The sequence below is a fragment of the Mus pahari genome, chromosome 16, assembly GCF_900095145.1.
Source record: "Mus pahari chromosome 16, PAHARI_EIJ_v1.1, whole genome shotgun sequence".
In the NCBI taxonomy this organism is placed as follows: domain Eukaryota; kingdom Metazoa; phylum Chordata; class Mammalia; order Rodentia; family Muridae; genus Mus; species Mus pahari.
Window position 1 is genome coordinate 8,425,867 of NC_034605.1, and position 12,610 is coordinate 8,438,476.

The following is a 12,610-nucleotide window of genomic DNA, read 5'->3' on the forward strand; positions in this document are numbered from 1 at the left end:
GTTGAGGGCCTACTATGTGTAAGACACTATACAAACAATCCTTTACTTGTATGGACCCTGTAGAATACATAATGACTCCTATGACTCAGCAAGAAAATAACAAAAGCCCGAGCTAAAAATAGAGGAATTGAATAGATTTCCAAATAGCTAGTAACAATATGAAAATATGTTCAATATCATTAGTTGTTACACTGTAAATACTATTGTAAAAATTATGCAATGTGTCTTTTTAAAAAATAGTATGGCAATTAAAGATTTAAAAAAAAAAAATGTACACTCACCCTCTTCCTGCTGCCTTCAGATCAAGATGTAGAACTCTCAGCTCCTTCTCTGGCACCATGTCTGCCTGCGTGCTGCCGTGTTTCCCACAATGACAATGGATCAAACCTCTGAATCGTAAGCCAGCCCTCAATTAAATATTTTCCTTTATAAGAAAAAAAAATAAACTTACCACATGAGCTAACCATTACTCTTACAGTTATGTACTCAAGAGAAATGAAAACATGTGCACATAAGAAGGTCTGTACAGAGCTCCTTTGCAACTCCATTCAGTGTAGCCAAAAAGGAGCAACATCAGTGGCCATCAACCAACAGGCACAAGGGGTGTGCCTGTACAATAGAATACGACCCAACAGTTAAAAGGAGTGAAGAGGCTAATACGTGGTGCAATAGTAATAAGTCTCAGAAACGCTAACCTATGTAGGAGAAGAAGGCACAAAAGAATACACAGAATAGAATCCCATTGACATAGAAAGCCCAGTGCAAGCAAATCTAATGAGACAAGAAATGGGTTATCCATTTCAAGCATAAGGAAAACTGAGTGCTAATGAACACACTTTGTGAGGGGCGATCAGAGTGTCCTGAAGTCAGAATGTGGTGATAGACAACCCTGGTAATATGTAGGACAATAAATTATGGACTTTAAAAGGGTGGTTTTGTGAGATTTATATCTCAATAAAACTTGTTTATAAAAACATATCACCTCCTTGCTAAAAGGTTCCGGCAACCTCCAGAACAATGCCCGCCCATTGCTGCTGCTGTTTGTTGCCCACCAGGATAGGAAGTAAGTCAAGAGTGCTGAACCACATGCTTTAGTTTTTAGGACTTGGCAAACAAGGCTGGGACTAAGCAGAAAGGTTTCCTTCCTATTGGCTGGCCTTACTTTGCTGTGAGCCCCACATACTGCAGTGCATGTACATTCGTGGCATGACTATCATGGAATCATCAACTTCTTTTTGGCTGGATTTAGGGCTATCAGGATGTTTTAATATCTACTAAGCTTCCTTTTGAGCTAGGAGTTCTTAGCATGTAAAGATTACATTGTATCGTATTGGTTAAAAAAAAAGAAGAAGAAGAAAGGAAAACCACTAAAGGGTTCTATTATGCCTTTGTGACAGCCTAAACAGGTGGGATGCACATATGTTCTGAAGACAAGGATAGCATTATGCATTGAGAGATGGTCTCCTCGAGGCGAATGATAACAAAATCTAGAGTAACTGTCCTAACACATAGAAGATCTTCAAGAAATATTCACGGAAACAATCAGAATCAGTGGACAGCATTCAACAACAAAATCACAACTGGTCAAAATAGTCACATCGATATCACGTGTACCACCACCATCCCAACTGTTAGGGACCATCATGGAAGAAAAGATCAAAAGATTATAAGAGCCAGAGCCTGGGGAGGACAAGAGCTGACCAGTGCATTCTGGACACGACAGGACAGCTACACTCCTGAATTCATAGCTGCTGTCTCCACATAATCAAGCCAGTCAACATTCTGATACAGAGCTGGGGGGGGGAGGGGCACTCAGGAGCTACCGCCCTTAGCTCAGGAGCCACTGATGGTCGGAGAATTCTTGGAGAAGTCATTCACTTAGGAGGAGAGAGAGAGAGAGAGAGAGAGAGAGAGAGAGAGAGAGAAAAGGAAGGAAAGAAAGGAAGAAGAAAATAAGGGAAGGAAAGGAAGGAAAGAGGAAGGGGAAGGAAAAAAGAAGAAAGAAGAAAAGTATTTAGAACAAAGAACACAACTTTATACCTCTCAACCATAACTATTCCAATACACTTAGTATTTGGTATTTGAAAGAAAGTAGCTGGGCTGGAGAGATGACTCAGCGGGTAAGAGCATTGACTGCTCTTCCGAAGGTCCTGAGTTCAAATCCCAGCAACCACATGGTGGCTCACAACCACCCGTAATGAGATCTGACACCCTCTGCTGGTGCATCTGAAGTCAGCTACAGTAGTGTACTTATGTATAATAAGAAAGAAAGAAAGAAAGAAAGAAAGAGAGAGAGAGAGAGAGAGAGAGAGAGAGAGAGAGAGAGAGAGAGAGAAAGAAGCTTTTAAAATCACCCTGCTTCTGGTAGCAACATGTTTTTGTTGTTGTCTTTCTTCCTGGATTTGCAACTGTTACACTCTTTTCCCTTGTTTATCCAGTTCAGCAGGTGGCCCTGCGTGTATCTCTGCCCCAGCAGTTGGATACATGTACTTACAGTGTGCATCTAAGCAGATTCCCATGGCACACATCATTGCGAGTGTCCCCCTGGTGGTTCACAGTCAGGACTCAAAGCACTGCTGGTGGAAGCTGATAAAGAGAGCACTGCTTATTAATGGGGAAGGGAGACTTTCCCACGGGGGTGCATTTTTTATTATTTCCTATATTTTAGGAACGAAGTAGAGGAGTAGAAAAATGAGTGACCCAGGTCAAGTTCTCACGCCAGCCATGGTGCGATGCGTGTCCCATGAATCAGCGAATCAGCAGGCAGACAGCAGAAACAGAGTCCCGCCTCCCAGCACAGACTGGCCTTCCACACTGCAGACAATGAGAGCTTAGAGCACCACAGAGCAAAGTGGCAACTCAGGCTATACCCCACTTACCAGGGAAGATACCGGATAGGCTGAAAGGAGAGCCACGGACGCACCAGTCAGGACTCGGCAGCTAGCGCTAGCATGATAACAGGAATGGGTTTCTTCTCTTGTGTTCCTTAGAAATCATCTCCCCCCACAGCTTCATGTGCTCACTAAATGATGTAATGGATTTAGTCTACACCTCACCAGAAAGCTTCAGAAACAGACAAAGCATAGGCTCTTCATAAAGATCTACAACCTAAGAGGGGAGACTTGAACACAGATAGGGTGGTTGGATGCCTACTGCAAGTCAAAGGTGCTGCATAAAGTTATGAGGGAATGAGCTGTTCCCACATAACCCCGAGATTGCTCATTCAGGGACGTTTCCGTAAGACAACTGACTCAAGACCCACACTTTCTCCTTCATTTTTATATTAATGGATTGTTTCACTTTTTAAAAAGTATTATTGTGCCGGGCGTGGTGGTGCACGCCTTTAATCCCAGCACTCGGGAGGCAGAGGCAGGCCTGAGTTCTAGGCCTGGTCTACAAAGTGAGTTCCAGGACAGCCAGAGCTACACAGAGAAACCCTGTCTCGAAAAAAACCTAAAAAAAAAAAAAAAAAAGTATTACTGTGTTTATTTAGTGTGTATGTGTGTTTGTATATGTGTGTGTGTCTGTATGTATACCTGCCATAGAGATGTTAAAGATGTTAGAGATGTTAAAGATGTTAGAGATGTTAGAGAACAATTTTCAGGATCCGGTTCTCTTCCTCCACCATGTGGATCCTAAGTTATCTGGCTTCTCCGCAGGCACCCTTACCAGCTGAGCCATAGCGCTTGCCCATAGATTGTTTTTCTATGAAACATCCCCCAAATCAGGAATCAATAAATTACAGCTCAGGTACACCACCCCAGCCCACTACTCACCTTTAGAAATAAAGTTTTGTTGAAATGCAGCCACGTTCATTCACATAGGGCTTGTCCATGACTGAATTCACACCACAGCACCAGGGGTCAGTAAATTATGTGCCCACAAAGGGTTTCCTATTTGACAATAAAGCACTGCCAAAGTGTATACTAAGAAGAGAAATGTAGCCAGGCGTGATGGCACACGTCATTAATGCTAGCACTTGAGAGGCAGGTCTCTATGAGTCGGTGGACAGCCTGGTCTGCTTAGTTAGCACCAGCCTTGCCAGGGCTACATAAGATCCTGTCTCAAAAAACAGCACCACCAAAAAACATCTACCCAACAACTGAAAAATGTAAAGATCTAACAGCAAAGGCTTCAGAGAAATAAAACCTGACTGAATCAACTAACAAGTTCTAAGTATTTGGCAGCGTAGTGTATTATGAAAAGATATTAGCATCAACACCCATCCGCTAACACAAAGTCACCGTCTCTCCAATGAGCATCCTAGTGGAGGCAAGGGGCCTTGGTTTGTTGCTGTTTTTTTATTACACACACACACACACACACACACACATATATATATATATCACACACACACACATATATATATATGTGTGTGTGTGTGTGTGTGTGTGTGTGTGTATATATGTGTATGTATATGTATATATAGTACCACCCTCTCACTTTAAATATTTTTGTATATTATTCTTAAACATGTGTTTTCCATTTAACTGCCAAAAGATAATAGAAATTAATAACAAAATAGGAACCAATCTAATACAACAATAATGACAAAATCAAAGCCCCTTGACTCCATTGGGTCCTATGTTCCATATGCTTATTGGAGACAGTGACTTTGTATTAGTGGATGGGAGAAATGATGTGTGTTTATGCTAATATATATGCATATGTGTGTGTGTGCATACAATGTATCAACAATAATTTTAATTATTTTTAAACTTAGGGCCTTATTTTTATTTTATGTACATTGGTATTTTGCCTGCATATATGTCTATGTGAGGGTGCCACATCACTTGGAACCGGAGTCACAGGCACTTGTGAGCTAACAGTTTTGGGAAAGGTGTTATAATACAATAAACATGATTTTGACAAGTTAGACTTCTAGACAAAGAGTTCCAAACTACAGCCCAGTGAATATAAAAATTGTACTAGATGAGAAAGGTAATCTTTTTATGTTGGGATAAAATGTGGATTATTTAGTATTTTTAGCAAAGGTTTAGGTAGGATGGTACAGTTAGCATATGTATTTATTTTGATTCCTTCTCATACCCTAATAGATAATATTCATGCTGGCAAGAGGTGCTCAGAGTGCAAAAGCACCTACCCCCAAGCCTGATGACTTAAGTCCCTGGGACCTACACAGTGTCCCTATGGGGGAAGTCGAACATACCGGCATCTGGAACTAATAGAAACTATATCATGGGGTACAGGTCTTTAGGCAGATATTGGGGCCCACTTCCCACCCCCTTGCCTTTTCTCCCCTGGCCTCCGTGAGTGGCATGAACAGCTTTGCTCCATCACATACTCCCACCGTGGCATTTGAACTCACCACAGAGGCAACCGGTCAAGCAACTTAGGGATGAAATTTCTGAAACCGTGACTAAAGTAAGCCTTTCCTCCCTTTAAAATGTCTCGGATGCTTCCTGGCAGATACAGGAACCTGCATGCGGGTGGGGCTGTCCTCAACGCTTTCTTCCTGATGAAGGAGTGAGGTCTAGGGTTGTCGCTACACAGTCTCAACCTCCAGTCAATGCCAGGTACACAGTGCTGCTTGCTTCATACTGGGTAAATGAGTGCACCCCCACGCCGTGCAGACTTTCCACCACAGAGGCCTGGAAGGTGCCTCAGTAGATGAGACAGAAAGAAAAGACGAGGCAGAATAATAGGCTTAGTCAAAGAAGTCCACTCCAGCCACTCTGGGGAATGTAGCTGTGTCATGTCAAACCCCATGAGGCTAGTACCAGTCAGCACCAGGCTAATGGCCAGAAAGTTCAGAGAAGAGGCTGGGACTAGAGCCAAGAGAAATCCAATTCAGCACAGGCAGCAACAAGCTTAGTGGAGGCTCAGTGAAGAACAAGGGATACTCAGTTAACCACAAAAAAAATCGGCATGAGGGAGGGAGGGCAGTGAGGCGAGGAGAGGGAGAAGGTGGAAGGCAAGGATCCCAGAGCAACTTCTCCTTCAGGCAATATTGTTGACCAAAGCCAGGACAAGGACACTCTCTAAAGCCTGACAGGCAGATTCTTGCTGCTCTGGGTCCTTGGATGCAAGGAACGGATGGATGATTCTCGTCTTTGACAAGTACAAGCGCCAGAGAAGAAAAAGAAATATTTAATTTCAGAGAGCCGCAAGGGACCTTAGAAGTCCTCTGTGTAGCCAAAGACTTCCAAGTGGAGTGATTCATGTCTACCGGCTGTAGGGGTACAGAGGCTTCTTTGATTTCACTTGCCCATTGAACCCCAACACCACATTAAGTGCCTAGAGCATAGCAGATTCCAGTAGTAACAAGGATGCAGAAAAGAAGGGTGAGTCCTACTTAGTTTTAAGATGTGTGCATGTGTGTGTGTGTGTGTGTGTGTGTATGTGTGTGTGTGTGTGTATGTCCACATGTGTGCATAAGTATACAAGTTTGGTAATCCATATATGTACACGTAGGAGGAGTCAGAAATAACCACGTGATCTCTATCACTCTCCACTTAATTTTTAGGCAAGTGTACCTGAAGTTTATTCTTTCATGTAAAATTAATTAGCCAGTAGCCCCTATAATTTGTCTGTCTCTGTCCTAATTCATTGCTGGGGTTGCAAACACACTGTACCTGGCATTTATGAGGGAGCTCTGGACTCAAGTGTGTATGCCTATACAGCATCCAAAAAAGAGCAGGACGGCTGCTCACACCTATCATCCCAGCATTAGAAAGCTGGGGCAGAGTTCCTGGGAGCTTGCCTGTCAGTCAGCCTAAGTGAATGGTAAACTTCCCTCTCAGAGACCCTGTCTCAAGGGAATAGAACGGGGAGCAATAGAGGAAGACAGCTGGCATCTTCCTTGGGTCTCTCTATGCACACAGTGTCGCAAACTCATGTACACACACCCCATACAACACACCCACACCCACGTGCGAGCACACACACACACACACACACACACACATACACTCACACAAACATCATTCACAACTTCTCCACACAATGCAGTTCGAACTTCATTAACATCAGGGCTGGTGTCTTCATCACCACCAATGATGCAATAATTAACCATGACCAAAAAAAATGAATGAATGCTGTATAGCCTAAAATAGCATAATTTAAATCGCCGCTTATTAAAATAATGCACTCCCAAACGAGACAAAGATCAGACACTTACTGGAACATGTACTTTCTCTCACACATTCTTCCCAACTGTGTAGGTGCCACACCCACTCCAGTTAAGACTCTGGGGCAGGCCCAAAAGCTTGGACGCAGACCCGAGGCAAAAATGTTTCACAGAAACTTAGCCTCCTGGAACCTTGGCATTCCCACAGCACGGATGCTCCAAATTTGTCCCTGCAGTAGTGTGGAGGGTCTTGTATGCTTTCTTGCAGTATTTTGCTGGATAGGAGCTAGAAGTCTCAGGGCAAGCTTAGCAAAGTATACTTAGAATTCTCATTACAGACATGAATGGCAGCCTACATTACATAATAGTACAAAGAAGGTGGGTTGTGGTTTTAGGAGGAACTGAAGTACTGTATTATTCATAAAAGGGTTAGTAGTCCAGAATTTCCCTGGTGCATGTTTTTCACTAGGTTCAGAGGAATAGCATAATTAGGTATTTACTAAGGAACGAACTCCTGGCGGTGGGTTTAACAATAGACTAGCAATGCATCAGACCTTTCACCTGGCTCCTGTGAATAGCTGATTTTAGATAGGGCTGTTCCTATCTCAGTTGTAAACACTGCCTGGTTCCTTCCAGATCTTTATGTATGCATTTTCTTTGTTTTGTGCAAAGAACCATTATGCATCTCCGTGTACCTTGACTGATGTATCGCCTAGCTTTCTTGTTTTTCTTCTGTATTATAAGAATGGTGCTCACTTTGAGAAATTACAATCAGATACAGCACTTTCTCTGGTGTCCAAGTCTGTTTTGTCATCCGCCAACTCCTTGCTCACCTGTACCGCTACCCTGGTTCCCCATGGGTTGTAGGACTGACTGAGTCCATCCGTGGCATGTAGGGAAGATAAAGGTATGTCCTGTTCTCTTAACTCAGCAGCCTCAGTAGCAACTTTATTTTTTCCCTAGAATCACTCACAACTCATCCATTCATTCAGAATACCCCTTTCTAGATCTGCTGCATTTGGGAAATATAGTGCATTCAAATATATAATGAAAACTATGTTTTAAAAAAGTTAAGACCTGCCCCTCACCTGCTGCAGTACTCTGGAAAACTGCCCTGTGCCTCACCTGGGCAGCACAGTAAAGCTGGCCCTGGTGGCAGGGGCATGGGGAAGCTGGCGGGCTGACCAACTCAGCTTCCACCCCAGACCCAGAGCCAGGGATTTGAGTTGAGCCCAATATCTATCCCATCTATGAACTGCTAGAGCATGTAAAAGGGCCGGCCCTGCAGATCCCAAGCTGCAGGATCTCCAGCGAAGCAAAAGGATGTCCCAGAAGAGTTCCAGTGGGGATTCAGTATTGATAGTGTGGTAGAAGCCAAAGGCCTCGAATCAGACCTATAACTCATTCTAATGAACTATATGATTCTATTCATATAGCTTTGCAAGTAAAACTATATGGGTAAAGGGATATATCCTTTGTGGGACACATTGTGACACCCCACACAGGGAGATGGGGTTTTTGGTTGGTTGGTTTTTGTCTATTTTATTGGGAGGGGGCATGGGTTACAAGGGCAGAGGGCAGATATGGAGGAACTGCAAGATGAGTGGATTGGGGTGAATGATGTGAAATTCACCAAGACTCAATAAAAATATTTAATTAAAAAATAAATAAATAGTAAAGAAGAGGATAAAATTAAGCTTAATAATACATTTTACCTACCCCCAATATATCCAAAATACCATTGGTTCAACGTTTGGTTGATATTACAAATGATCAATGAGATATTGTTCTTTACTATATATGTACTATAAACCTGTGAACCTAGTGACTCTCTTATACTTTCAGTTTACCTTAGTAAGGACTGACCATGAATCAAGTGTTTCTTGCTTATCAGTGGCTACAAGGGTGCAAATCTCAGAGCCTGTAAGCAGTACCTGCCTGCTCTGTTCACTACTGTCACTCCACTCTTTCTCTACTATACTACGCAAAGAAGCTCAGCAGGTATGCGTCAGATGGTTAAATGATTAAAAAATGGTGGGTGGATGGATGGAAAGTCAGATAGGTGGTTGGATTAGTGGTTAGTTGGAAATACAGGTGATGTGGGTAGATAGATGAATGATGGGCAGGTGGATGTGTGGATAGATGGATGGATGGATGGATGGATGGATGGATGGATGGATGGATGGATGGATGGACGAATAGATGGTTGGATGGTTGAATGAATGAATGATTGGTTGAATGAACGAATGATGGATGAATAAAGGGATTGATGGATAGGTAACAGATGAATGGGTGGATGGATAAATAAATGGATTTCCAAACACATAGTTAATACTAAACTTTTAAATTCTGATGATGCTTGTGAAACTGGTCTAGGAGGATCATCTACAGTGATCTACCCAGTGAACAGGGAATTATGCCATTATATGTTACTATGTCTTAGACAATTAACAGGAAGGTCAAAGACTTCAGTGCCAACAGTAAAACAGTTGATTAAAAGCATATTCTGTATTGGTGTTGGCATTCTTTCCCCCAGAATGTTCCACAGACGAAGACATGGTAGGAGGGGAGCTGAGGCAGATCAAGAAAAGGTAGACAGAGATTCCTGTCATCTCTGTCTATCATTTGGCACTGATGGGCCCACATTTCTTCCCTCTGAACCTGTCTTCTCAGCTTGCAGCATTTTCTTCAAAAGAAGACTTAAGAGAAAGCTCCATGTGTACAACAGAAACAAGCAGGTTGTAGGAACAGCTCTGGGCTCTAGAAGCCTCTTAGGAACCACACTCACTAGCCCTATATAAAGTTTTCTCTGCCACTGAACTCAGTACAGTCCTACGATGCCTCTCCTCAAATGAGCATCGTGGGCTTTACATCTTTGAACTGTGGAGTGGGAGTTCCTTAAAGCAGTATTGTGATTGAGATTGTTCTTTACCTGAAGCACAGTAGTGGCCAGAGCAGCCACTGAGCACTGACTGGGGACTGGGCAAGAGAGCTGCTATGGGTCCCACCACTGAGCCACAGTGCAGATGGGTGACGGTGGAATGGGACCAAGTAACAGGGGGAGCACAGGTATAATTTGGCCAAAGATGCCTTGTTTGTTTGTTTATTTGTTGTTTAGACGGGGTCTCACTAGGCAGCCTCGGTTAGAGCTCATTATATGCTTGCCTCTGCCTCTGAAACACTGGGATTGCAGATGTGTGCAGGGTGTGAAGGTCACAGCCAGTCAATATGGCCACCTCCAGTAAAGTGACCTCCTCACTTGTATATATTTAAATATACTTTCAGTGCACTGAATAAAATTGCACTTGTAGTAATAAATATCTCTTTTCCTGGTCTCAAAGTAAGATAAAGCCCACTCAAGTGCCTGTTGAGTTCTTTTCACTCTCATCTTACCTCCAGTGCCAGATATAATCACTTCCAAAATCGGCTCACACGGAAGTTACTTCGTTTCACACATTCTGCCTTCCAGTCATCTTGCTATAGCGTGGCCCCATAGACCCTGTGCGCATCCCTCAGCCCAACATTCCCATACCCAAACACCCTCTATTCCATTCAGAGGCAATGTATTCTCAGGCCATGTGCCCAGTAATGTTACAAATGTGTTCGCTGTCTTCATAGGAGCAGAGTATGTCTGAGGCAGGTGATTCCAAGCCTCGACACTGATGGTACTTGCTCCTGGGAAAATGCTATAGATTGGATGTAGAATGCCGGCGAAGGCTCATGTGTTAAAAATTACTCCCTAGCCTATGATACTGTTGTCAGGGGGTATATACCATGGGAGGTAGAGTCTTCTCTACCACAAATACCACAGGGCCTGCTGAGAGGTTTTAGGTCATTGAGAGAGCACTTTCAAAGGGTTTGCAGAACTCTCTCCCTTTTGCTTATAGCCATGAGGTAAATGAAGGCTTCTTCCACCGGACACTCTCACCATGATGTAGTACTTTCTCCACAGCTCCAAGAACAATAGAGCCAACCAACGGTGGGCTGAAACCTTCCAACCTGTAATCCAAATAAAGCTTTTTCTCTTCATAAGTTGACCATCTCCAGGACTTCTTTTATCAGAGGAAGGCTGAGTAACATGGGTCGCGCTAACAAAACTCCATTATGCTTCTTTTCTTGGACTACTTCAGCATTCATAGATCAGGTCCTGGGATGTGGGGCTCATTGTGCTTCCTCGTATGAAGCTGTATGAGGATCTGGATTAAGCAGAGCAGTGTGTGATGGGTAATCTGGAAAAACTAGCTTGTGGTGCCTTCTTGGGCAGTAGCTATTTGTTATATCAAGGGCAGCCGTCAAACTCTGTAACCTCCATAAAATGAGAGCCTTGGGCTGGATCCCTGTAGTGCGTATGGCCTGCAATTAGACTATGACTAGACGGAAGAAAGCTCTCTACCGTCATTATTACTCCATCTTTGGCATTCAAAACTGAGACCCTTAAGAGGATACAGGAATCATGGTAAGACAGGTTCAAAAACAATGATATCTCAAGGAATGCTAATGTGTGTGTGTGTGTGTGTGTGAGAGAGAGAGAGAGAGAGAGAGAGAGAGAGAGAGAGAGAGAGAGAGAGAGAACCATTCTTTTTTGTTGACAAGCGAGTAGACTACAGACATCTTGGTCATCACAACCATAATAAGCTTCCTAGTTTCCTCTAATTCAATGACTCATGAGGTCCTGTGATAAGCAGTTGGAAATGTGAGCACCTACCTGTCTGATCCCCTTCCCCCGCCACCTCCCCACCAGCAGCCCACCTCAGGGAATCAGGCTGTCTGTAAACGGGCTGAGCCGCACTTCTTGGAACCCTTCAAGAGGAATCCACAGCTGAGCCCATCCCCCAACATCATACACTGTGTCTAGACAGTATTGGGTTTATCCATTTCTCCATAGAATGATTCCATATCTTGGCTTTTGTGAATAGCTCTGTGTTCTGGCTTTTTGTTCTTTTTGTTTCTGTTTTTGTTTTTTGTTTAGTCACTTGGACACAAGGTAGAGTCATCTGGGAACAGGGAGCCTCCGTTGAGAAAACACCCCCATGTGATTAGCTTAGCATATTAGCACATATTTCTTGGGGTGAGTTTTCTGTTTCAGGTGCTCCTGGGTTGTACAAAGATTTAACCTGAGTAAGACGTGATAAACAAGCCATGCCTCGTCCAAGGCCTCTGCTTCAGGTCTGGCCTCCAGGTTCCTGCTTGAGTTCCTGCCTTGGCTTCCCTTCACCATGGTCTATAAGCTGTAAGACGAAATGAACCCTTCCCTTCCCAAGTTGCTTTTGGTCATGGTATTTATCACAGTGACAGAGAAGCAAACTGGGACCTACTACAATAAATTGGGGAGCAGGCACCCCTTTTGGCGTGCTGATTCCATTCCTTGTTATGGAAGTTTTATTTCTGGCTGGTTTATTTCTATGCACGGGCCTTGTCATTTGTCCTGACATGGTGGATATTTAGAGCATTATTAGCTGGCTAGTTTTTATGTCAGTTTGACGCAAGCTAAACGCATCTAAGAGGAGTGAACCAATTGAC

The 12,610-nt window shown here is 43.4% G+C and overlaps 1 long non-coding RNA gene across 1 annotated transcript; it reads left to right on the top strand.

Annotated features, from left to right (window-relative positions):
• Positions 1-5,963: 5,963 nt before the first annotated feature.
• LOC110333617 lies at positions 5,964-9,105 on the top strand. The gene is made up of 3 exons (XR_002381095.1): positions 5,964-6,305; positions 7,835-7,997; positions 8,936-9,105. It is a non-coding gene; the product is annotated as an uncharacterized LOC110333617 (long non-coding RNA).
• Positions 9,106-12,610: the final 3,505 nt, after the last annotated feature.